At 56.0% G+C, this 25,160-nt stretch overlaps 1 protein-coding gene across 2 annotated transcripts in view; it reads right to left on the bottom strand.

The window, feature by feature from the left end:
* Positions 1 to 25,160, bottom strand: part of ESRRB (estrogen related receptor beta) — a 171,724-nt gene that overhangs the window by 112,987 nt on the left and 33,577 nt on the right. Inside the window, exon 2 of one of the 2 annotated variants that reach the window (XM_055131475.1) lies at positions 9,980 to 10,080. The exons of the other annotated variant lie outside the window; for it this stretch is intronic. The gene's annotated coding sequence lies outside the window, so the exon portion shown is untranslated. The remainder of the gene's footprint in view (positions 1 to 9,979; positions 10,081 to 25,160) is intronic. 2 annotated transcript variants of the gene reach the window in all.

A 25,160-nucleotide genomic window follows, 5' to 3' on the forward strand; every position in this document is an offset into this window, starting at 1 on the left:
CTCACACACACGCATACTCACACACTCACACACACGCTCACACACGCTCATACATTACTCATACACACTCACACACGCTCATACACATGCTCACACATATACTCACACACTCACGCACACTCACACACACTCACACACACTCACACACACTCACAATTACTCATACACACACTCACACACGCTCATACACAGGCTCACACATATACTCACACACTCACGCACACTCACACACAGTCACACACACACACAGTCACACGCTCACACTCACACACACTCACACGCTCACACACACGCTCACACACACGCTCACACATAACTAACATACACACACACACTCACACACACGGTCCCTGATTTTTTTTTTTTTAATCACAGAGGTTGTGGGTGATTTAAGAGACACCTCCCTCCAGCCTGGCTTCTACGCACCTCCACCCCTACCCTGAGGAGGGAAGGTGTCTGGCCCTCTGGATTCCATCCTCTAAATACAGGGCAAGAGGGAACTCTCTGAAATGCGTACCTCGGGGCTGGCGGGATATTAGACCTGGTAAGGCACTGGCCTTGCTCATGGCAGACCAGGGTTCAATCCTCTGCACCCCATATGGTCCCCTGAGCACTGTCAGGAGCCATTCCTGAGTGCAGAGCCAGGAGTAAGCCCTGAGCATCTCTGAGGGGAGGGGGTGGGCGAAAACAAACAAACAGAAAGAAATATGCATATCTCCCTGCAGTCAGGAGGGAGACGCAGCCCTTCCTGTTGTTCCCTCAGAGAGAAGCTCCCGGGTAGCCAGACTCAGCCTCTGCACCCGCCACGTAGGACACCCACCTTCCAGAACCTTCTGTGGCTCACTTTTTTGACAAAGTATCTGGTTGCTCTACGGATGTGAGCGATGCGTCCACCCCACCCTCTGGGCCCCCAGCTCCACGGGCAGGGTCTGAGCCTGGGACATAGCAGTTGTTCAATAAAGACTTCTGGATAAATTGTAGTAGTTTGGGGCGGTGTGCCGAGCCTGCGAAGGCAGGGAGGTCCGGACTGGTTGTAGGGGACCGGTTGACTTTCTGTGGGTGCGTCACGGAACAGTTGCAGGAGCCTACACAGAGAGACCCTTTTAGCCCAGAGCAGGGAACCCAAGGCACTTCCTTGGACGGGGCCCAAGCAGTGGTGCTGCTGGTTAACCAGTGAGGCGAGACCGCACAGTGCTCGTGTCTACCCCCAGAGACACGGCCTTGGGGAGCAGCGAAGAAGGGGAGGGGTGTCCCCTGGGTGAGCCACTGTCGGCAGGTCGGAAGGAGAGCCATAGACCCTGGCTACCCTTCCCCGTGGCCCAGCCAGCTGCCTGGCCGGCAGCCCCCGAGCCCAAGCTCTTTCTCCCTGCCTGGGGATGGCAGACTCTGTCAGAAGGGGGGCGCGGGGAGCCCCACCCCCAGCCCTGCAGCCCCAGGTGGCTGCTTCCCGTGCCTCCTGACCCAGAGCCTTCCTCCCTCGGTGCAGTACCAGCCTGCGGCCAGAGGGGCAGCAGTGAGGAACACTCAGAGGACGCTGGGAACGGGTCTGGGCCACTCCGTGTGACCTTGACAAAGTCATCTTTCTCCCGAGAACAAAGCGGAGCTAGGGGGTGTCGGCGGTGTCAGCAGAACTCTGGAAAGTTCCTTCAAGATGGAAAGTCAGCGCTGGGCGGTAGTCCAGAGGGGAGGGCCCTAGCCTTGTATTCTGCCCACCCGCCTTCAACCCCCGTCATCCCATATGGTCTCCCCAGCCCCGCCAGGAGTGATCCCTGAGTGCAGGGCCAAGGAGTCAGCCCTGAGCACTGCTAGCTGTGCTGCTCCCTCCCTTCCCCCCCAAAAAAACAGAGATTCTTTCAGCCATTCATCATTTCGTACTTTCCTTTGCTTTTGCTTTGTTTCTTGGGCTTCTGGGCTATTCCTGGAGGGGGGTCACACTTGGGGGCTGTCGCCAGGGTGCTCAGGGGACCATGCTGTACCAGGGCTCGAACCAGGAGCCCCCTCATGCGAAGCCCTTGCCACCATCGCCCCCGTGTGCGTCCCATCCTTTCATCTGAGGCCGGTACTGTTCGTGATCCTCCACCAAGTCCCTTTCGTAGGGCTCACTCCTGCCCTCTTCCCCCTTCCAGGGGCAAGTCAGTCACAGGAACTGGAATAAAAGCCAGGAGACTGGAGTCCTGGGCAGTGTGGAGGTTCAACATCCCCCTCTGGTCAGTGACCAGCACTTTTAAAGAGACATGTCTGGCCGCCGCTGGCCTCTCTCACTAGGAGGCACTGGGGATCATTAAGAAGCTGGGGGAGGTTTGGCAAATAGGAAATAAGTGCATTTCCTTGTGTGGTGCGCTGACCTGCCAAGGTCACACAGCAACCCCAGTCCCTGCACCTCCCCGGCTCCCGCCTCCCCAGAGGTCAAGTCCTTCCCTAAGGAATGCAGGCGGAGGAGCAGACCCCACCCGCAACAGGGGACTTCTGTGCTCCCCTCTTCCGTCCAGGAGGCACTGGTTGATGGATGCGCTTTCTGCCCCACTGTGCCGTAATTACAGGCTGTGCTCTGGGTAGCAGATGGATAAGAACCCCCCACCCAGACCCAGTGTACCCTCTAGCCCCCAAACTCCCCAGGCTCCCAGAGTACCACAGACAGGGCCACCGGCCCACCCCTCTCCTTCCCAGCGCGAGAACCTTAGCCAGGCTCCTCTCTGGTTCACTTCTGCATCTTCAGGGCTGCTCCTGCTTCTTCGCCATAATCTGTTCCTCTGAACCCAGTGCGAACACCTGCCCCTCTTAGTTTTTTTTTTCTTTTTGGGTCACACCCAGCGATGCTCAGGGGTTACTCCTGGCTCTGCACTCAGGAATTACTCCTGGCGGTGCTCAGGGGACCATATGGGATGCTGGGAATTGAACCCGGGTCGGCCGCATGCAAGGCAAACGCCCTACCCGCTGTGCTATCGCTCCAGCCCCACCTGCCCCTCTTAACCGAGCCTCATCCGAATGCCTCACCCTTACTTGAGGCAGCCCCTGGGCCCCGGGCCCTGGGCTCATCATTTCTGCACACCTATAGCCTCGGCTAACTGCATCTCTCGGGGACCACAAGCCCTTCCTGGCACTGTGTCTCCCCCGTCAGAGGAGCCCTCTCTCCTCTTGCAAGCCTCGTCATGGACGTCATGGGAGCCGCCAGGCATGGCGCAGCCTTAAGAGTGCCGGGGAACGTTTTTGAAAGCCCACGGGACTCGGAGCATCTCTGCCATGCGCCCTGTGTGCAGAAGTGTGGGGGAGCCTGTGGGAGGCCATGCCTGTGCCCTCCTGCCCCTAGCTTGCGCCTGTACCCCCCATGCCACGTTCCAGGGGAGACACGCTGGGCTGGCGGCCACTCTTACCGGGATGGAGAAGGCACCACGGTGGATGGGCACTCAAGCACTCCGAGATGCTTCTGTTGCCCCCCGACCAAGTAGAGGGCCGTGGGGGCCTATGCAGGAAGTGTGCCCCTCAATAGTCTGCGGTGGCTGTGGGGGGCCCGGCCCACACTGAGATCCTCACCCATGTGTCTCGGAGCCCCCAGATGGCAGGTCCCACGGCCCCACGCCTCTGCCGGCCCACTGGTCTCACATGCGAGAATTGGGGGTGCAGGGTTATATCCCGGGGGGTGGTCAGCACCCGGCCCTGCCATTGGCTGGCCCATGTCCCGAGGATCATAATTAACTGATAACGCTAATACAATGTGAGTTTGTGCTCCCGTAATAGTCTCCTGCTGACAGATAAATGCTGTGGAAACAGGATGGCTTTTCCCGGAGCTGTAATGGGCCATGATGGGGCAGGACGGCTCACGCCCCATCAGGGCTGCGGCCATGGCACCACCGATGGCCTCTGAAGGGGATGTCCTGAGTGGCCAAAGCCCCATCAGCATCCGTGTCATCACCCCAACCTCCCACTGGGGCCCGTGGGAGAACTTCTAGATGGTCCACGCTCTATAACTGCTTAATCTTATTTGGGGAGGGAGGCGGAAGTCCCTCACAGCAGTACTTGGTCAGCTGGACCAGACTCTTGGTGGGGTCCTGAGATCACTCAGTCAGTGATGGTTGGAGGGATCGCTCGGGATGGGAGATGCGCGCTTACAGTAGATAAAGGACCAAACGTGATGGCCTCCCAGTGTCTGTACTGCAAAACATAATGCCCCAAAGTAGAGAGAGAACAAGAAGGAAATTGTCTGACATAAAGGCAGGGGGTGGAGTCAGGTGGGAGGGATACTGGGGACATTGGTGGTGGAAAACACGTACTGGTGGAGGGATGGGCGTTCGGTCATTGTATGACTGAAACTCAAACATGAAAGCTTTGTAACTGTAGCTCACGATGATTCAATAATAATTATTTAAAAAGAAAGCAAGGCCCTGAGGATAAATTTCTGTGGGGCTCTGCCATGTTGGGGACACTGCTTACCTCTGGCCGTGCTTGGTGGGCCACCAGGACTGTACCAGTACTGCTGCTACCATCTCCAGCCCTTTTAATATTTTCGAGTCACAGGATTCCATTCTCACCAATACAACTAACCGGCACTTGGAACGTCTCCGGTTTGGATTTGTTTGTTTGCCTTTGGGCGCCACACACCCAGTGTTGCTTGGGGATTACTCTGGGCTCTGTGCTCAGGGATCACTCCCCATGGGGCTCGGAGCAACCAGATGTGGTGCTGGGGGTATATAGCCATCGTTTGACTGCAGGCAAGGCAAGTGCTTAACTCCTTTCCTATCTGCGGCCCCTGACGTCTCTGTTTGCTGGGAAGAATCGTCCTTCCTATGAGCCCCATCCTGCGGCAGTGCAGCGAGCTGGCGGGCGTGGGGTCAGAAAGGAGACATCCGTCTCTTCTGAGGAACGGTGCTCTCGTCCCGTCAAGTCCCCAGGACAATAGGGGCCCACCATGGTCATCAGGGACTTGTCTCCTGCCAAGTTTCTGGGAGTTGGGGGAGAGGAAAAAGAGAAAAGGAGAAGGGAAAGATGGAGAAAGAGGTGAAAGGAAGATGTGGGCTGGGGTAGGGTCTGCCATAGGGCACATGCCTCATACGTGGGTCGGGGGTGGCGTGGGGGCCCTGGGCTCATCTCCAGCACCATGTGTGGGCCCTCACATGCAACAGGGAGCCGGGAGGAGCCCGGGGACAGTCAGTCCTGAACATCAGGCCCTCAGGCCCGGGCATCAGGCTGATGAGATCATCTCATAATTGGAAAGCGAAGCGGAGACACTCATGCTGAAAGTGGTGATGTAAAACTCAGCGACGAGAGCCAAGCCCTTTGATGCCACTTATCAAGAGTTACTTCTCTTTTTTTACATTTATTATGTGCCCTCATCAGAGGTCATACTACCAAGCTGCCAAGCGTCGGCCCCGGATACGGCCCCTGTAAAGATCAAAGAGACAAAACCCCAAACCAACAACGCATACAGATTATGGCTTCCTGGTAGTACCTGGTCCCCAAGAAGCATGGAACAGTTACCTGAACGGTTGGCAATAGGACATTTTCCTTTATTGGTTTTCGGATTTTTTTTTTTTTTCTGTAGCACGAAGGAAACTGGACCTTGTTTTTTTTTTTCTTTTCATTTTGGGTCACACCCAGCGATGCTCAGGGGTTACTCCTGGTTTTGCACTCAGGAATTACTCCTGGCGGTGCTTGGGGGACCATATGGGATGCCAGGGATCGAACCCGGGTTGGCAGCAGTGCAAAGCAAATGCCCTACTCGCTGTGCTATCGCTCCGGCCCCTGGACCTTGTTTTCTTATAAACTTATATCCAGTGTCTTACAACCTTTTTGCATGAATTCAAACACAAAATGTAGTTGGTTTCAAAGGGTAGGGTAAGTGATTTGTTTCTAGGGTTTAATCATTGGTTAAAAAAAATTGCTCTTTGGCTAATGATAGTTTAACTGCGAAAATCTCCTGGTGAAGGCTGGTCAGAGAGAACAAACAATTTGCTTTGCAAACTGGCAGCTTGGGGCTCCTTGTGCATTGCCGTTGTGCAGGAGACTTAGCTTAGAGAAATCATGAGAATGAAACTGTTCATTTATAGGGGTCACACCCCGAGGTGCGCAGAGGGGCGTGTGGTGCCCGGGATTTCGTGCCGGGCCTCACTCAGGCCAGGCATGGCCTCTCCTGCTTGAAGTACCTTCCCTGCCTACGACCCAAAACTTTTGGGAAATTCATTCTAAAGCTTAACTTCTTGAATTAGGGGTCCACATAACTGACTGGGGGTGGGGGTGGTGAAAAATTTGGCAATTGTAGAAAGGTTTCCCAAAGTGTAAAAAGCAAGCAAGCAAACAAAAAAGAATTCAAAATCCGACATGGTAGGAACCCCAGGTGCTTCTGGAAGTTCTGGCAGTTGCATTTTTTGGGGTGAGACAGGGGTCAGGAGTGGAAGAATTTTAGAAGCCCTGCGTTAAAGTACGCACACAAGCAGAGTGTGGCGATTTGGTGGGGACAAAGACATTTATAGGCAGAGCATATTTCCCTGGCCTTAGGATTCAATTCTAGTTGACCTCTGATTTTTTTTTTTCAGTGTAAAATGCAGTGTTCTTGCTCTAATAAAGTGTCTAATGGAAGGGAGGAAAGAGCAAATGCAACTGGCAAAAATCAGATTTTTAGGAAACATTAAATGTGTATTACTCACGGAGAAGTGCTGTGCCTTTGTATACTGGCTGACTCAGGGGATGGCGCTGGGTCCTGCTCTTAGAGGAGAAAAGTGCTTGCCAATCTACTCCCTCAACAAATGTTGGGCTCATGCAAGCCGCCCCCCACCTGCCCTGCCTCAGAGCCTGACACCCGCAGGGCCCACCCGTACAGTTGCCGAAGGAAGTCTCCAGCTTGGTGGCAAGGTGCTTTTCCACACTCATTCCTCCTCCACCCCGAGAAACAAGAAGCTTTCGCTGGATTCCTGACTTAGAAGCATTCGCCTTTCCAAGAAGGACCAGACAGAGCGGGAAGGGAAACAGTGGAAGTACCAAAACAGTGAAAGTACCAGAGTTTAGATCAGCAGGTGAAAAGCAAGATTTAAGAGGAATAAGCACAGGGGATGCGCCGTCAGCGAGGGCCCCAGGAGGAGCGTGCTGGGAAGAACGGGGTGGGCAGTGAGGCAGAGAGACATAGCGGGGGCGGGGGTGGGGGCATGGGGGCTTTGTTAGCAGTAAGCAGTGGTTTCCCGCCCCCCCCCCCCACCAGCCACAGGATCAATACTGCTCTGGGGTTGTTGGACAAAAAACAGCAGAGCCAGGAGCAGCGGCCAGTGCTCTCCCTCAGAGGCAGAGGACTCTGTGCTCAGCCCCAGAGGACATGCTTCGAAAGCAGACTGGTGGGGGCTGGAGTGACAGGATAGTGGGGAGGGCGTTTGCCTTGCACGCGACCAACCCGGGTTCGATTCCCAGCATCCCATATGGTCCCCCTGAGCACTGCCAGGAGTAATTCCTGAGTGTAGAGCCAGGAGGAACCCCTGTGCTTCGCTGGGTGTGACCCAAAAAAGAAAAAAAGAAAAAAAAAAAGAAAGCAGACTGGAAGGGGAAGGACATGCAGAAGAGTGGAGAGGGTGGGAGCAGCCTTGGGATGGGGTCCCCCCGAGGAGAGGGGCAAGCGTGCTGCAAGGTGGCACATGCCCTGGAAAAGCAAGGGTCCCCTTCCATACCTCCTCCTGCTCTCCTGGCCAGCACTCAGCCCGGCCCTGCCCTCGGGGGGACGTGTGTGGGATGTGGCTTACGGTGGGGCCGGAGGATGCACCTCAGAAGTCCAAGAAGGCTGCTCCCCCACGCTCTCCTTCACCCTGTGCTCTGTGCCCTCCTATGGGGTGTGACGATTTTGCCTGTGGACCTTGTGGAAAGACAAGTGTGTGCCCCTGAACTGCTCTTACAGGTGGGCGTGGGCAGAGGTGCCCCCACCTAGTCTGGTCTTTCCTTGGCGTTTGTCTCCCCGCCTCACTCTCCCCTTTTGATCACCCTCAGTTCCCTGGCCTTATGCCTCCCCACTGGAGCATCAGCATTATTTGGTTTTCGGGTCACACTTGGGGGTGTCAGGGGGCCACCTCAGGCTCAGTGTTTGGGGAGGGGTGTTCATCTTGGAAGCGCTCTGGGGATCCTACAGTTCCCTGGCCCACGTATCAGTATCATTTTGCTTTTGCTGTTTTTTTTTGTTTTTTTTTTAGGGAGGGTCCCACCCAGCTGTGCTCAAGGGCCACTACTAGCTCTCAGGGCTTGAAGTTTGCTCCCGGCTGCGCTCAGGGGACCCTGTGGTGTTAGGGATGGAGCATAAGCCTCCTGCATGCAAAGCATGAGCTGAGCCCTGGATCTCCCTCTCTGGCCCCAAGTGTCAGCGCGTTAATGCTTGCCTCGGGCTCTGTGTTTGAGGGAAAGGGCCTTCCGGAAAGGCCGACTCAGCAAACGGCCCCATCCGGAGTCAGCTTAAACCTTCATCCAGTTCCTTGCCTACTTCTTTGCTTCCAGGAGGGGGGCAGGAGGGGCACGGAGATCGATGAGTAGGGGCTCACCAGGGGAGTCCCCTACATGCCCTTCCTCAGCCCCCCACTCACCCAGACACCTAGACACCATGGCTCTGGGTGTGATTCCCAAAGGTCCCATGCCTGGAATCTTCTGAAACCCAGTGACGTGACCTTCCTTCTTGGTAGCCCTGTCCGTGTTCCCTGCTTCCCATCCATGCTTCCTTCTCCCCGTCCCTGGCGGCCAGGCACGTGCTATAATCTCCCTTGCTTTGCTTTCTGCCAACAAAGCTAAGCTACTTTCTTGACAGGTACCCCCTTCTCTCCTCCTGGCTGTTCGCCTCCCCCCAAAAAATATAATACACGTGATGAAAGTCTGGCTGCTTTTTTTTTTCATTTGTTTAGATTTTGTTCTGGCTCTACCCTCAGGGATCTCTCCAGGCAGGGCACAGGGGACCCCCTGGGATGCCAGGGATGGAACCTGGGTTGGCCGTGTGCAAGGCAAGCATCCTACCCACGGCACTATTGCTCTAGCCCCTTATTACCATTTTTGTTTGTTTGTTTTAATGCAAGTTACATTCCAGGAAGAATTTATGAAGTCAGCCACAGACTCACACACTTTGCTGCACCGATGTTTTGAGAGAATGTCCTAAAAGCGCCGAGGGCTTCTGGCTCACTGAAGATGGGATTTTGCTCGGAACTGTCTGCTCCTGTGTTTGGATGATGTAGTCCACACAGGAAGGCAGAGGCTAAGTGCTCCCGGGGCAGACCCCTTGCACCCCTCATTCCTGAGTCTAAGTGGACACTGGGAATTTCTTAAAAAGTTTCGTGCAGACAAAGGAGGCAGATCTGAGCGTGTGATATTGGTAGTTTGCAGGTTATTTTCCACACAGGGCTTTTCATTGTGAATGGTTTGTTTTAAATGAAGGCCTTAGGTCAATAACATTTCAGTAATGAAGATGATGATTAGTCTGTGTTATTCCTGCTTTGTTGGGCTGTCTACAGAAGCATCCAAACGTTTGATAGTTAAGGTCTGCACCACCATCCCTGGTTCTCTCTCTCTCTCTCTCTCTCTCTCTCTCTCTCTCTCTCTCTCTCTCTCTCTCTCTCTTCCTCCCTCCTTGGGTCAGGGATGAACCCATAGGCAAGGCAAGGTCTCCACTACTGAGCTACATCCCTAGCCCTAATTATTGTTACTCTTTATCTCTTCCTGTCCACAATGAGTCACCAAGAAACACACACACACACACACACACACACACACACACACACACACAGAGAGAGAGAGAGAGAGAGAGAGAGAGAGAGAGAGAGAGAGAGAGAGAGAGAGAGAGAGAGAGAGAGAGAGAGAGGTCCTCATTTCCTAGGATTATATTTGTTTTGTTTTGTTTTGATGTTTGGGTCACATCCAGTGATGCTCAGAGCTTACTCCTGGCTTTGCGCTCAGGGATCACTCCTGGCGGTTCAGGAGGACCATATGCGGTGCTTGGGGATGAAACCTGTGTCAACTGTGTGCAAAGCAAGTGCCTTACCTGCTGTCCGATCTCTTGCATTCCCCGTAGCGTGTTCAGTACGTTGTGGTCATTCTTCAGAGAGGGCCGCTTTCCAAGCAGCACAAGGTGGGGTCCCCACACTAGAGGGAGAGAGGAGGGATGGAATATCACTTTGAGGGAAAGGAACCAGCTCACTGTATGCAATGATGCCAAGGGGCAAATTGTAACTTCCTCTGACTTGGAGAAGGCGACAGGCAGCTGGAAGAAGCAAGAGAAGGTGACGAAAAGGCAGCACCATGTCCCCATTAGGGTCAATATGCTTGGTTGGAGCAGGTTCAAATGGGCAGCAAATCTCAAATTAGCTAGATAAGCTTCAGCGATTTTTTGCAAACACACCCTAGAAATTAGGAGGTCCTTTCTGAAGGCAGAATAAATTTCCTAACAAAATAAGGAGGGCTTCTTATCTCCCTTCCTTCCTTCTTCCTTCCCCTTTCAGTTTAAAAGACCACAGAGATACCATGTGTGTGTGTAGGGGCTGGAGGTAGAGACAGTCCAGGGGCTAAGGCACTTGCTTTAGATGCAGGGGACCCCCCAGTCTCCCAAGCACTGCCAGGGTGACCCCTGAGCACAGAGCCCGAGCACTTCTGGATGTGGTCCCCAACCACCTTCCCCTGCCCCAAATAGATGCCCAGTGCTGTTTCTTTCTTTGACATCAGCCAGTGAGCATTTCCTTTTGTTCTTTGGATGGCAATCTACCCAGCCCTTCGAGGAATGAGATTTGCTTCTTGTCCCAGTATCAAAGGATGGATTAGAGCAGTACATCTTGAACTCTTCCCACTCGTGACTCCTTTACGCCTGATAAGTTTTTTTGGGAGACCACACCTGACACTGCTCATGAGTTACTCCTGGCTCTGCACTCACAAATTACTCCTGGCAGTGCTCAGGGGACACTAGGGGGTACTAGGGATTGAACCCAGGTTACCCGTGCACAAGGCAACCATCTGCCCACTGTACTATCATTCCAGTCCCACCTGATAAATTTTAGTGTATATATATATATATATGTACAGTATATAGTGTGTATACTATGTGTAGTATATAGGAAATGTGTAATGAGTATAAAATCAAACATATAATGGGGCTGGAGCAATTGTACAGGAGGGAGGGCACTTACTCTGCATGCAACTGACCCTGGTTCTATCCCCAGCACCACATATGGTCCCCCAAGCCCTGCCAGGAGTGGTCCCTGAGCACAGGGGCAAGAGTAGGCCCTGAGCATCACTGAGTACACCCCCAAAACAAATAAAGAAACAAACAAAACCCTCAAGTGACCAAACAAAGTAAACATTTACTGATGACAAATCATAAAAAAAATTTATTTTATTTTGTTTTATTTTTGTTTGGGGTCCTCACCCAGAAGTGCTGAAGGGTTACTCCTGGCTCTGTGCTCAATCATATCTGGTGATTCCCTAGAAACCATATGGGCTGGTCGGGAATCAAACCCGGGTCAGCTTTATGCAAAGCAAGTGCCCTACCTGCTGTACTATCCTTCTGGCCAGAGGGTTATTTTGGTTCACACCCAGCGATGCACAGGTGTTACTCCTGGCTCTGCACTCAGGAATTACTCCTGGTGGTGGGGGATCATGTGGGATGCTGGGATTCGAACCCGGGTTTCCGCGTGCAAGGCAAACACCCTACCCGCTGTGCTATCGCTCCAGCCCCGAGATTTTGTTTTTTAATGACCCTCACACTTCGTCTTTGCAACCTCATGTGGGTTGTGACCCCACAGTTGAAGAATTAGAGGTTAGCAGAGGGTCTTTCACACTCAGCTCTTTAACAAGTCTCCAGTGAGTGCCGTAGGCCCAGAGCATTAGCACAGTGGGTAGGGCTCTTGCCTTGCAAGCTGCTGACCTGGGTTTGACCCCCTGAGTACCACCAGGAGTGACTCCTGAGTGCAAAACATGGAGGAATTCTTGAACATCACTGATGTCGCCCCCAAACAAAAGAAACAAAACTCAAGGAGTGCCATAGGCTGGTCTAGGGAGAGAGACTCTCTGCAAGCAGGAATGTGTGTGACCTATAAGATTATAAATGCTTTGGGGGGTGGGTAGGCCATACCCAGCTGTGATCTGGGGCTATTCCTGTCTCTATGCTCAGAGATCATTCCTGGGGGTACTCAGGGGACCACGAGTGGTATTGAGGCTTGAACCAGGTCATGGCTGGCACAGCTGAATGTGAGGCCAGAGCCTTACCTCCTGTACTATCTCCCTGCCCCACACGTGCCTTATTTAAAGCAACGACTTTCAAACTTAAAACCAAGGAGAGCCTCCAGATTCTTCCCTGAGATCCAATTGTACATTGGGTTTCATTATGCAACGTGGCAAGTAGCTGTTCTGGTTGTGGATTAGTGGATTCCACTCGGGGTCCTTTACCCCCAGCCCCCGGGGAGTCCGTGATTCACCTCTATAGATTCTCTTCATCCTCTGGGGGCACGTTTTGGTAATCAACCTGCTATCTCTAAAATCCATGTTCTCCAAACAGTATTGAATCAATCAACCAACCAACGAGCAAAGCGCTGGAACAGGAAGCACCAGCTCCGTAAATCAGACCTGTGTGGAGAATGACGTTCTCTTTGGTGGCCCCAGGGTGAGCGGGCCGGGGTGCGGAGATAGCAGCCTGCCAATACAGCTTTCAGCACAGTCTCGTACCCTCTGCACGATGTCAGCCACGTAGAGGTAGCTGGGCCCGCAGTCGGCGAGCCCGGACCCAACCCTCATTGTGCTGTAGCTCCCGACCAGTGCCACGACAGACAGACAAGTTCATTTCAAATCGGGTATGAAATCAGTGGCTGAGAATGTTTGCGTCAAGTGCCCTTTCTCATTTAGCACCCACTAGTAATGAAGAGTATTTATATTTTTTTTTTTGAGGGGGGAGCGGCAGAAGGGGCTGGTACTGAGGGTTATTTCTGGCTCTACGCTCAGGAATGACTCCTGGGGATGCTCAGAGCACCCTATGGGGTCCCAGGAATCAAACCTAGATCAGGCATGTGTGCTAGGAAGTGCCCTATCTCCCAGCCCTTGAAGGGTATTTAATGACAACACTTATATTCACTTAAGAGATTAAGTTTTCTTTTTTTTTTTTTTTTTGCTTTTTGAGTCACACCCAGCGATGCTCAGGGGTTACTCCTGGCTCTGCACTCAGGAATTACTCCTGGCGGTGCTTGGGGGACCATATGGGATGCCGGGAATCGAACCCGGGTCGGCCGCGTGCAAGGCAAACGCCCTACCCGCTGTGCTATCGCTCCGGCCCCAAGAGATTAAGTTTTCTTGAGCACAAGTGTCAGAGGAGAACCAAGATCCTACCTCTAGGAGTGGAAGTAAAGCAAGCAGTCACCTCTATAAATACCATCCGAGTGGTGCCTTTAAGACGTGATCTGCCTGGTCCTTATGGAGGTGAGCTGATGGGTTGCTTTTTTTTTTTTTTATCATTAGCATTAGGCATAAACCAATCAGACACTGGGGCCGGAGCGATAGCACAGCGGGTAAGGCGTTTGCCGTGCATATGGCCAACCCGGGTTTGATCCCCGGCATCCCATATGGTCCCCCAAGCACCGCCAGGAGTAATTCCTGAGTGCAAAGCCAGGAGTAACCACTGAGCATCGCTGGGTGTGACCCAAAAAGCAAAAAAATAAAATAAAATAAAATAAAATAAAAAAAACCCAACAATCAGACACTAAGGGGTGGTTACATGCCAAGTACATAACCATCGGCCTTGAGCTGAAGCTATGGTGGGACAGAGGTCCAGAAAGAGCCCTGGCCCAGTGGATGGCCAGTGGCGGGAGCTGTGGGTGATCTTCCCTTTCGTGTCTCCCAGCAGAAACTCCCTATTTCAGCCATTTGTGCTTGCACACTGCCCGTGTGTTGTGAGTGACGTCCCTCACAACGTCCCTTCAGCGCAGTGACGGGAGCATGTCCCAGGGCTCAAGCTGCACTGTGGTTCCTACCAAGCACATAGCGTAGTGCCTGCTTGGCACAAAGGTGGTTGGCAGACACAGGCTCTGCCCTGTGCACCCCCAGGCAGAGGTTCTGGCCGAAGCTCCAGGGGGAGGAATCTGTCTCTCCTAGTTGTCTTCCTCCTGTAACTTGCCCAGCATCCCTGATGCCCCCAGCCCTCTCAGTGGGTCCCACCAGGGGCCCTGGCCATGGCTGCTCTCATTCTCTCTGGCCCTCCCTGTGTCCTAGTCACGTGCTCCCCACCCCTCTCTCTTTCCCCCTCTCTCAGTTTTTGGGTCACACCAGGAGATGCTCAGGGGTCACTCCTGGCTTTACACTTAGTAATTAGTCCTGTCGGTGCTCAGGGGCCATATGGGAGGTCGGGGATGGAACCCAGGTCTGCTGCACTCGAGGCAAACGCCCTCCCCACTGTGCAATCTCTCCAGCCCCATCTGTGATTTCTCAGAGCGCTTCCTGCCCACTTCCCCAGCCCCATGCGCTCTCTGCTGTGAAGCCCACCCAGGGGCTGCAGACTCTCAGGTGGTGTCAGGGTCTGGGCAGAGCCTCTGGGATTGCCGAGGGGCAGTGGTGGGTCAGCTTTGAGTCTTCACTGCAATCCAAATGTGGCGTTTCATGGTGGCCTTCTCCGTGGGACCCGAGTCCCGCCACAGGCTGCCCGCCCTGCAGCCCTGGAGGGGCCCCTCTCTTTGGAAATCCTCTTTCCTCTCGGAAAATGAAACCAGCGCTGCCCAGAATGCCCCCGGAAGTGAGTGCATCACACACACACACACACACACACACACCTCTCTCTCTCTGTCTGTCTTATTCGCTCTCTCTCTCTCTCTCTGGTTTGGGGGCCACAGCTGGCAGTGTTTTTTTTGGGGGGGTACTCTGGATTTGGTGCTCAGGGATTGCTCCGGGAGAAGCTCAGGGGATCACGCGGTGGATTAGACCCTGGGCCTCCACAGACAACGGCTGTGTGACACACCTCCTCTGGGATGCAAAGTAATCCTCAGGATGGACCCTAGCCGGGGCTTCGATGAAGGAAGACTCTGCCTGGACACTGACCAGCAAGGCCTCCCCCACCCCCATGCGGGAGTCCCAGGGGCTCCTCGATTAGGCCCATGGATATCCAACAGACAGACAGCAGCCTGGTTAGAAACACAGCATCTCTGCCCAGTTCACCACACACCAGCTGCTCTGTGTGTGTGTGTGTGTGTGTGTGTGTGTGTGTGTGTGTGTGTGTGTGTGTGTGCGTTTCGACAAGTTTTCAAGTCACGCAGAAGATCTGGATGTACAACCGCTAACTTGGGCCTGAAAGCCACTAATTTAGAGGTTTCGGAAATAATGAAAAGTTCTTAAGTCTTGCAACCTGGTCTTCAAACAAACACAGAGAAAGAAGCTTAAAGATCCACGAGAGGACCCCCAAGGGGCTCAGCGGTACAGCACTCGCCTTGCATGCTGAGGCCTTCGGTTCCATCCCCCGAACAGGAGGACCAGGCAGCCAAATTGCCAACTGAGTCACCATTCACGTTTGACAAGGGCGAGAACCCCATCCTGGCTGTGGTCTGAGTGCCCGCTGCTTCCCTGGCACCTCAGCCCATCCCCCTTTCTGGTCTTAAAGCTCCCTCCTTTGCTCCCATTTCCACTGGTCGTTGGCATCACAGACAAACTGAGGGACCCTGTGCCGAGTGGACAGTCCCCAAGCCCTCACGAAACACACTTGACGTCTCTATACCCAGCTGGCAGCCCCCAAGCTCCCGCCCCAGCCCTACTCACCCCTACAACCCCTTTCACACATTTTAATTTTCTTTCATTGCAGGAATATTTCACTGCCACTGTCACCGTCATCCGGTTGCTCATTGATTTGTTCGGGCGGGCACCAGTGATGTCTCTCATTGAGAGACTTATTGTTACTGTTTTTGGCATATCCAATATGCATGGGTAGCTTGCCAGGCTCTGCCGTGCGGGCTCCATACTCTCAGTAGCTTGCCAGGCTCTCCGAGAGGGGCGGAGGAATCGAACTCGGGTCGGCTGAGTGAAAGGCAAAAGCCCAACCGCTGTGCTATCGCTCTAGTCCAGGAATATTTCAAACCAGGAAAAATACTTTAAAGAAGTGAAGTTTCCACTGGAACCGGAAATAATTCTTTGATTCTTTGCTCCTTCCCTGCTGCTGTACACCGCGTGCCAGATCTACCTGCATCCGGCTTCCTGCTCGCCCTTGAAACAACCCCTCCCTGCCCCCCCCCACCCCAGTCTAACAGGTCCATGTCTACATTTCCCTCCCTGCTACAAGCCTCTCAAGCTACCTGCTTTTATCTTGGAATTTTTCCTTGGAACCTCTCTCAGAGGTGAGATTGCTAAGGCTGAGGTCCCCCACCTCCCCATAGGTCTTTTTTTTTCTTTTTGGGTCACACCCGGTGATGCTCAGGGGTTACTCCTGGCTCTGCACTCAGGAATTACTCCTGGCGGTGCTCAGGGGACCATATGGGATGCTGGGAATCGAACCCGGGTCAGCTGCATGAAAGGCATGTGTGTGGGGAAACCGAGGCTCAGCTAAGGCAGCCTGCAGTGCTGGCGTTGCCCTGGCCACATGGGTCAAGCGGATAGGCCAGGAGACCTAAGCCTTGGGGCTGGAGCGATAGCACAGCGGGTAGGGCATTTACCTTGCATGTGGCCAACCCGGGCTCGATTCCCAGCATCCCATATGGTCTCCTGAGCACCGCCAGGAGTAATTCCTGAGTGCAGAGCCAGGAGCAACCCCTGTGCATCTCCGGGTGTGACCAAAAAAGCGAAAAAAAAAAAGAAAAAGAAAAAAGGAAATCTAAGCCTTTTGGGGTTGGGGGTTGGGGGGCCCTCTGGGGTGTCTGACGGCCCAAAGGGGGGTGGTCTGGGGGTGCTTGGCTGGGCAGTGTGAGTTGAAGGTTCGGCACGAGGGTCCAGCCATGTGGTTCAGCTTGGGTCAGAGGGGGCAGGGGGTGCCGTGCCCAGGGCTAGAACTGAGGGCAGTGCATGTGCTTCTGCCCGTGGAGCCGTCTCCCGGGGGTTCATCCCCTGGGGGTTTCTCCTGGCTGTGTACCAGGTGGGGGACGGGGGCGGGGGGCTGGGGGACCATGTGGTGCCAGGGATCAAGTCAGGGTTGCCTGCCTACACATGTTCTCTCTTTGCTCCCTCTCCCAATGCAGCTGCTGCATTTTCTGTTTTTTGTGGGGCAATATTCGGCAGTGCTTAGAGCTTATCCCTGGCTCTGTGCTCAGGGATCACTCCTGACAGTGCTCGGGAATCTGTTTGCGGGATAGAACCTGGGTTGGCCACGTGAAAGGCAAGTGCCTACCGTGCTGTTCTATTTCTCTGACCCCTTAACAAGAGTTCATCATGCAATGATCAAACATCAATGTTCCCAGTATCCCTGCCACCCCCACCTCATGCCCCCTACCCCCGCCCCCCCGCCTCTGCGGCAGGCACATTCCCTTTTACTCCCTCTCCTTTTGGGTGTTATGGTTTGCAATACAGGTCGTAAGTGGCCATCACGTTTGGTCCACAGTTTACTTTCAGCATGCATCTCCCTTCCTGAGCGAGCCCTCCAAGCATCCTTCACTTAGTGGTCCCTTCTCTATCCCAGCTGCCTTCTCCCCCAGCATGTGAGGCCGGCTTCCAAGCCGTGGAGCAATCCTCCTGGCCCTTATCTCTACTATCCTTGGGTGTTAGTCTCCCAATCTGTTACTTTATATTCCACAATTAAGTGCTCGATCATTGTATGACTCAAACGTAATCACAAAAGTTTGTAAGTCTGTTACTGTATCTCATGGGGATTCATTAAAAAATAATTAAAAAAAAAAAAGGTCCATCATCTCTGGAGAAGCAGAGTGACCTGGCCTGAAGGTAGTGTGACCTAAGAAGAACTCAGCCTGTGTGTTCAGCACCATAGCTCCCGGGAGCACTGGGGCAGAGTACTGGGAAGGGGCAGAGGGGGGCTGAGAGGAGGGTGGATGGTTGACTGTCAGTGAGGGCCAGAGGGCAGGATGCACCAGGGTCCCTGAGGGAGGAGGGTGCGGGGCCCTTAGCAGGTGCCTTCGCTGCACCAGGGCCCCCGACTGCCTCCGGAGAGCACCCCAAGCCACCGGCACTGTCTCCCCTTCCTGCTTAACTCCCCCAGCGCCCGGCTGGGGCTCCAGACTCCGAGCTCCACGGGATACTCCTGTGCACCACAGCAGCTTGCCTGATGGCAGGGGCCATCCAAGCCCGTCTGGCTAGGGTCACTCTGTGGAACCGAATCTCTCAGTGAGGAGGCCTCGGTGCTTGCAACTCTGCAATGGGAACTTTTGCACCATGCAGCTCGTTACGTAAAGGTGGCTGCTCTGCTACTGATCCTGGCACGTCGGACCAAACAGCAAACGGGGCTAGCGGGTGGTCCCCGGAGACCCCGGGAGTCTGCCCCTGCCCCTGAGTGTGCCAAGCAGGGTCAGTCCTGGGCTGAGAATCCACGTCCATGGATCACAGAGCCCAGCTGGGAGGCAGCGGGTAGTGTGGACCCAACCGCCAGGATCCAGACCCCCACTGTGGGCCTGACTCAGTGTCCTCGGATGCTGCCGGGGTGTGCAGGGCTGAGGCCCAGGCCGCTGGGGTACCCCGCGGCACGCACGCAGCAAGCCACGCCCAGGCCTTTGGGATCTTTTTATTTGTTTCTTGGCAACACCCGAAGATGCTCAGGGGGAATGCCAGGAATCGAACCCGGGTCGGTGCCATGCAAGACAAGCATTCTACCTGCTGTACTATCTATCTATCGCTCCCGACCCAAGGTGGACGAAGTCTTGAGGCCTGAGAGACAGAGGGGGAGAGGGCAGTCCAGGACAAGAGGCAGGGCTGGGGCGTGGCTCCTGGTCCTAGGGGTTGGGGGCGGGGGGGGGGAGGGATTTGGAGGCGAGGTGTATGAGTACCAAGCGAGAAAGCCCAGCCTCACTCAGAGGCGACGGGAAGGACCACGCCAGCATCATGGCTTTGCCCTCTTCTCCAGACCCTAAGGGCAGGGCCAGGCACCCAGCGTCATCACCCGGGGCGCCCTCTGCACGGACGTGGATTCTCAGCTCGTCCCCGGGTCTCTCCGAGAGAGAAGAAGACGGGGAGAAGGGGAAGCTTTTCCTACAGACGTGTGGGGAGGAAACCTAGATCAATCAGAGCCTGGGACGACACGCGCGGGTGCCAGGCGGGAGGGAGGGAGGCGCGGGGCGCTCTGAGCGGCCCGCCGGGCGCCACCAGAGGGCGCGCGGGGCCTCGGAGTGCGCAGCGAACGCGCGCAGCGCCGGGCAGCAGCGCACAGCGGGCGAGGGCCAACCTTTGAACCCTGGGGAAGTCCCCCCCACGGTCTACCCCCCCACCGCCACCCCCAAATCGCGGTTCGAGGTTCCACAGATGCAGCGCAGGGGACTTAGCCACGTGACACTGGTCCCTAGGAGGCAGGCAAACCTCGGGGTCCCCGTGCTCGCCCCCGGGTAGGTGCCCTTATTGACCACTTTGCACGGTGGGAAATTGACCCAGATTCCCCAGTGACAAGGGCTAAAGCCGGGACCCTTGGCACCGCCAGGGACTAACCCCAGAGCCTGTGCTCTTACCAGGGGCTCTCAGAAGCTCCCCTAGCGACTGGTCCCCTGTTCCCTCTGAGGCTGGACCCAGGCGAGGGCAGCCCAAGCCTTCGCCCTGAGACGCAGATGCGGGGGCACCTCCGTGCAGTTCCTGGCATCCTCCTGCTGTGCTGTGCCAACTTGAAACCACAGGCCCCGCCCAGTAGAGGTGCGAGGGAGCTCAGGTGGTGGCCCCAAGAGCGTGGGAAGTGTTTGCTGGCGCCTTTTTACAGAGGAGGAAAACGCTGTCCGGGAGAGTGAGACCTTCTGTGGTTCCCAGAGCTAAAACCCAACTCAGCCTCGGAGCCCTGACATCCACCTGTCCATCCACCCACCCATCCATCCATCCATCCATCCATCCATCCATCCATCCATCCATCCCCATCGACCCTATTGGGTGCTGTTCTCCATGAGGGAAGAAGAGGGCAGTGAAAACCCTGGATTTCACCCGCAGAGTTGATAATATCTTCCTCCGGGATACCCACCCCTGCCTCTCCGCGTTATCCACCCCCCCCCCCCCCGTTCCTGGGTCTGTGGCTGTGTCTTCACAGGAAATAAACACAGTCGGGTCAGCCCACCTCAGTCAGATGGGCTCCAGATTCATCCAAGAGGGTCCTTTAAGGAGAAGAAACACACGTGCATTCAAAAATGCGCACACACACACATTAACAGTGCACACATGTACACAGGCCCAGATACACACATGCATCGCATGCACACAAATCCACAATGCACACCCATTCACCCTTGTGGACACACGCTCACATATGCACACGCACATTCACACAATACACACATGGAGATAGGTGCATATAAACACACAGACAGACACACACAAGAGAGAAGGGCCCCCCCTTCTTGTCGGCCCCATGACTCCCCAGATCTGCACCCCAGAGCCTGCAGCCTGGGTCACTTGTGTGCTGGGCTGCCGCGGGAGTGTCTCTGAGGAAACTGAATAACTTCCCCCCACAAGCTGGGGCGAGACACCCAGGCCTGGGGCCACAGCCCTCTTTGGTGCAGGCTCTGTGTCGCTGTCCCCCACCTGTCCCTCCAAGCCAGCCCTCGCAGCCAGGAAGGCGGGGCAGGGGGCAGGCAGGTGTGCTGGGTCCTGTCCCTCGCCTGCCAGCTGGGCTCTGCCAGCCTCATTCGGTGTTGCCAGAACTCTGCATCACACACGCCCGATGGTTCCCGGCACTGGGAGGGGACAGGGAGAGACAGCAGCAGAACAGCCGCTCTTGCTGTGTCCAGGTGGCTGCCAGAGTGGCAGGCAGAGGCCATCCGCCCCTTTGAGTCACCCCCTGACGTGCCTCGAGGCAGCTGTCCCTTGCCTGCCCCAGGAGCGCCCTGGCGCTGGGGCCAGAAATGCGGATCCCGCGGGCTCTGCAAATGCCAGTGCCCGACTGGCAATGGTGGCACCTCCCCACCTTCAGCGTGAGGTCAAGGACGTGTGGCTTCCACCATCCCGGGGACCTAAGTGCCCCCTGGAACTCGCACTCTGAATCACCTGGCCCCTGGCGAGTGTTTCTCAACCCCCTTCCCCAGCTGGCTGAAATTCTCTGGGCATGCAGATCTCCCCAGGGCCCGTCCTGGTCCTCCACTGCCCATAGAGGGTGGCACAGGGCCCGCCTCCCCGCAGCCGGGCTGGCCAGAGGAAGGGTCCGCTGATGGGAAAGGTCGGGGTCCCCTCTGGCCCATCAGGCCAGCTTCTGAGCGAGGAAGGGGCCACGTCTCTCTGAATGCCCTCTCGGGTCTCAGACTGATCATGGGGGGGTATATCAGAAATAGGAGCAACTGGCTGGTAGCAGTGAGAGGGTGGGGGGCAGCGCGCACACACCCCTGGGTTCTACAAGAGAGCATGGACCCATCATGGACAGACGCCTGCGGATTAGAGTGAGAAGGATCCGTGGAGAACAGCACAGCTCTCTCCAAGCCTGCCTTTGCCTGGCTTCCTCCCTCCCTCCCTCCCTCCCTTCCTTCCTCCCTCCCTTCCTTCCTTCCTTCCTTCCTTCCTTCCTTCCTTCCTTCCTTCCTTCCTTCCTTCCTTCCTTCCTTCCTTCCTCCTTTCCTTCCTTCTTTCCTTTCCTTTTCCTTCCTCCCTCCTTCCCCCTTCTTCCTTCCTTCCTTCCTTCCTTCCTTCCTTCCTTCCTTCCTTCCTTCCTTCCTTCCTTCCTTCCTTCCTTCCTTCTTTCCTTTCCTTTTCCTACCTCCCTCCTTCCCTCTTCTTCCTTCCTTCCTTCCTTCCTTCCTTCCTTCCTTCCTTCCTTCCTTCCTTCCTCCATCCCTCCCTCCTTTCCTTCCTTCCCTTTCCTTTTCCTTCCTCCCTCCTTCCCCCTTCTTCCTTCCTTCCTTCCCTTTCCTTTTCCTTCCTCCCTTCTTCCCCCTTCTTCCTTCCTTCCTCCCTCCCTTCCTCCTTTCATTTTCCTTCTTTCTTCCCTTCCTCCTTTTTCCCTTCCTTCCTCCCTTCCTTCCTCCCTCCCTTCCTTCCTTCCTTCCTCCCTCCATCCCTCCCTCCTTTCCTTCCTTCCTTCCTTTTCCTTTTCCTTTCTCCCTCCTTCCTCCCTCCCTCCCTCCCTCCCTCCTTTCATCTTCCTTCTTTTTTCCCTTCCTCCTTTTTCCCTTCCTTCCTCCTTTCCTCCCTCCCTCTCTTCCTTCCTTCCTTCCTTCCTTCCTTCCTTCCTTCCTTCCTTCCTTCCTTCCTTCCTTCCTTCCTCCCTCCCTTCCTCCCTCCCCTCCCTTCTTCCTATTCTTGTACATCCTAAGGACCCAGTCGTGAGAAAACAACCAAGCCCTGCCCTTTAGAACATTCACTCTCTCTCTTTCCCTTTTAACAACTTTCTTTCTTTCTTTCTCACCACCCACCTGACTCAGACTGCTGGGATATTCCAGCCAGAGAGCTGAACTCCCCTTCACCTGCCCGAGAGCTGTCAATCAGGAGCCTTTGAGAGGCCTTGCCACCTTGTCCGGAGGCCCTTCCCAGCTTGCTGCCCCCCCGCCACACCGTCCATCTCCCTGGACCGAGGGCGCAGGAAAGGTGGGACGATGGGGGAAGGTTGTGAACAGAATCTAAGGAAAGGAGGAGCCTCATCCCAAAGGATTCTGCAGGCTGGCCCAGACGTGGATGAGGAGGGAGACCACCCAGCTTCCCTCCCTCCCGGGCTGCTGGGAAGAGCCGGGGCGGGGGGGGGGGTGGGGGAGGGCGGAGGGCGTCATTGCAGAACCCTCGGAGGTGACAGAGAGGACAAGTGTGTGCAGGGGCCAAGTCCTACGTCTCCTGAGTCCAGTCTCTGAGCCTCTGGGGGTCCACCTGAGGGTCCACCCCACCCCACCCAGGCCAGATCACCCACCAGGGCTGGGCCTGGGCTGGGAGCCAGACTTGGCCTCTGGACCGGGGTCTCCCTGGGCTGGTGCCCCCCCACCCCCGTGGGGAGCGCCTACTAGGCAGGGTGCTGGGTAAGTCCCGGGAAACAGTCAGGAACTTTCCGTCAAGCGCCCGCAGACAAGTTCCTTGTGGAGCTGGTGGGGACGGCCGGGGTGGGGGGGATGGGGGCACAGGACGCCCCACTCCGCCCCAGAGCTCACTGTCCGGTGGGTCTGGCACCGCAGGCAGCACAGAGGCCCCGGGAAAAGGCCGGAACCGATCAGGTGCAGCCGGAAGAGTTGCTCAGGGCTCAGCTGCTCCGGGGATAAAGGCCCAGGCGGGTCAGGGAGGGCGCTGGGGGTGGGCATCAGGGCCGGGGCATGTCCATGGGCCAAAGGGCACCTTCTGAGTGCTCAGCCTCCAAGTGGGCCTGGTGGAGAGCCCCTGGACCCGAGGGTGGGTCAGCAGTGCGGACCCGCCTGTATTTCCTGGGCACTTCCTGGCTGTACCCCTTTGGAACCTTTTCTTTTTTAACCCCTCTGAGCTGGACCAGGCTATTCTTTAGGCACAAGTGGAGTGACCCTCCCCGCAAAGAGTGTCAGGGTGGGCTGAGGTGGGCAGCGAGTGAGCTGATGGTCAGTTGAGGGCTGCCCCCGTGAGGGCGTGGCCATCGTCTCCATAGAAACGGCCCTGGGGCCCCGCCCCTCTGCGGAAAGGTGCTGAACTAGGTCCTTCATGCGGCTGAGCTCAGCGGCCAGGGAGCATGTGTGAGGGAGGCCCCGGGTTCAGCTCCCAGCACTGGCAGCAATAATGACAGAATAGTGACCACTCTTGGTCCTGGGGGCTCGCAGGGGCGCACGGTCAGCAGCGCCCCGAGGGGGGATGGGGGCGGGGCGGGGGGCTCCGCCTTGGGGCGCTCCGCCTTGGAGCCCCGCACGCACCCAGCACCCAGCACCCAGCCAAGTCCGGCGCCACCTCCCCGCCGCCAGCCCTGCAGCCCCCCGCCGCCCCCAGCGCCGCGCGAGCCCGAGTGCGCGCGCGGCTCCAGCAGTAAATAAGACGCGGCGCTTGATTCATGAGCTCTGACAGGAAATCTATAGCATGTGGTGTCTATAATCCGCACGCGACGACGTGGCAAAATGAAAGAACAACAGTCCAATTACGGGCATCTGCTTGATCCCGGGCAGCGCCTCAGACCCAGCCGGCCGCCCGCCCCTGGGTGGGCTCAGCCCGGTCCCGGCTGCAGCGCCCAAGACCCTCGGAGGGGGTGGGGGTGGGGTGGGGGTGGGGGAGCCAGCCGGGCCAGGTGGCGGCAGAATCTAAGAGATCCTCCCCGCTCCCTCCCTCCCTCCCTGCCAGACCGGTCCCGTGCCCAGAGAGGCCGCAGGAGTGCTGGCCTGCCCACGAAGGTGGTGGACGGGATGCTTCCTTGGACAGTGCGGGTTGGGGGCCGGGGGACACTCGGGATCCCTTCTGCCGACACTCCCCCCCACCCTCCGCACTGCGGAACGCTATTGCCTCCTCTGGGGTGCAGCTGGAGGCCTTTCCTGATGGCACAGCTGCACCCCAGCCCCTCCCCCGCACACCTGCTTCCCCGCACCCCACCCCCCTTCACACAGCAGCCCAGTAGGGGGGGGGGGCTTTCAGGGAGCTGGGCCTGGTGGGAAGGAGCAGACGGGGCCAGAAGCCCCGTGGTTGGGCGGCTTAAATACTTGTCCATCGGCCTTCACCTTTATTTTGTATTTTGTCTTTATCCATATATGTTCCTGTTGTTTTGGAACCGCACCAGGCCGTGCTCGGAGGTCAGTCCTGGAGGGGCTTGGGTGACCACAGAGGGTGGAACCCAGTTCAGCCGCACGCCGGGTACCCCACCTTATGCGCCCTCTGGACCAGAGCTCCTACCCCCTGGGAATGTCCCAAATGGGGAGGGCAACACAGGTCTTTTGTTAAGGAAGTGACTTTTTGTCTTGTTTTGTGTCACAACCCACTCCGCTTGCTCAGGGCACAGGGGACCCTAGGGGATGCCAGGGATGGAAGCTGGGTTGGCTACAGGCAAGGCAAGAAAGCGCCCTGCCCATTGTACTCTCTCTCCGGCCCCAGTGAGGCAACTTTGGAAAGTGTGAAGGCTTTCCAGTGTGGCCCACCCTAAGAGTTCAAACTTTCTTTTTTGGTTTGTTTTTTTTGGGGAAGGGGAAGGCACACCCAAAGAACTTTCAGGGATTACTCCTCGCTCCGCGCTCAGAAATTACCCC

This window comes from Sorex araneus, chromosome 3 (genome assembly GCF_027595985.1).
Source record: "Sorex araneus isolate mSorAra2 chromosome 3, mSorAra2.pri, whole genome shotgun sequence".
NCBI classification, from domain to species: Eukaryota; Metazoa; Chordata; class Mammalia; order Eulipotyphla; family Soricidae; genus Sorex; species Sorex araneus.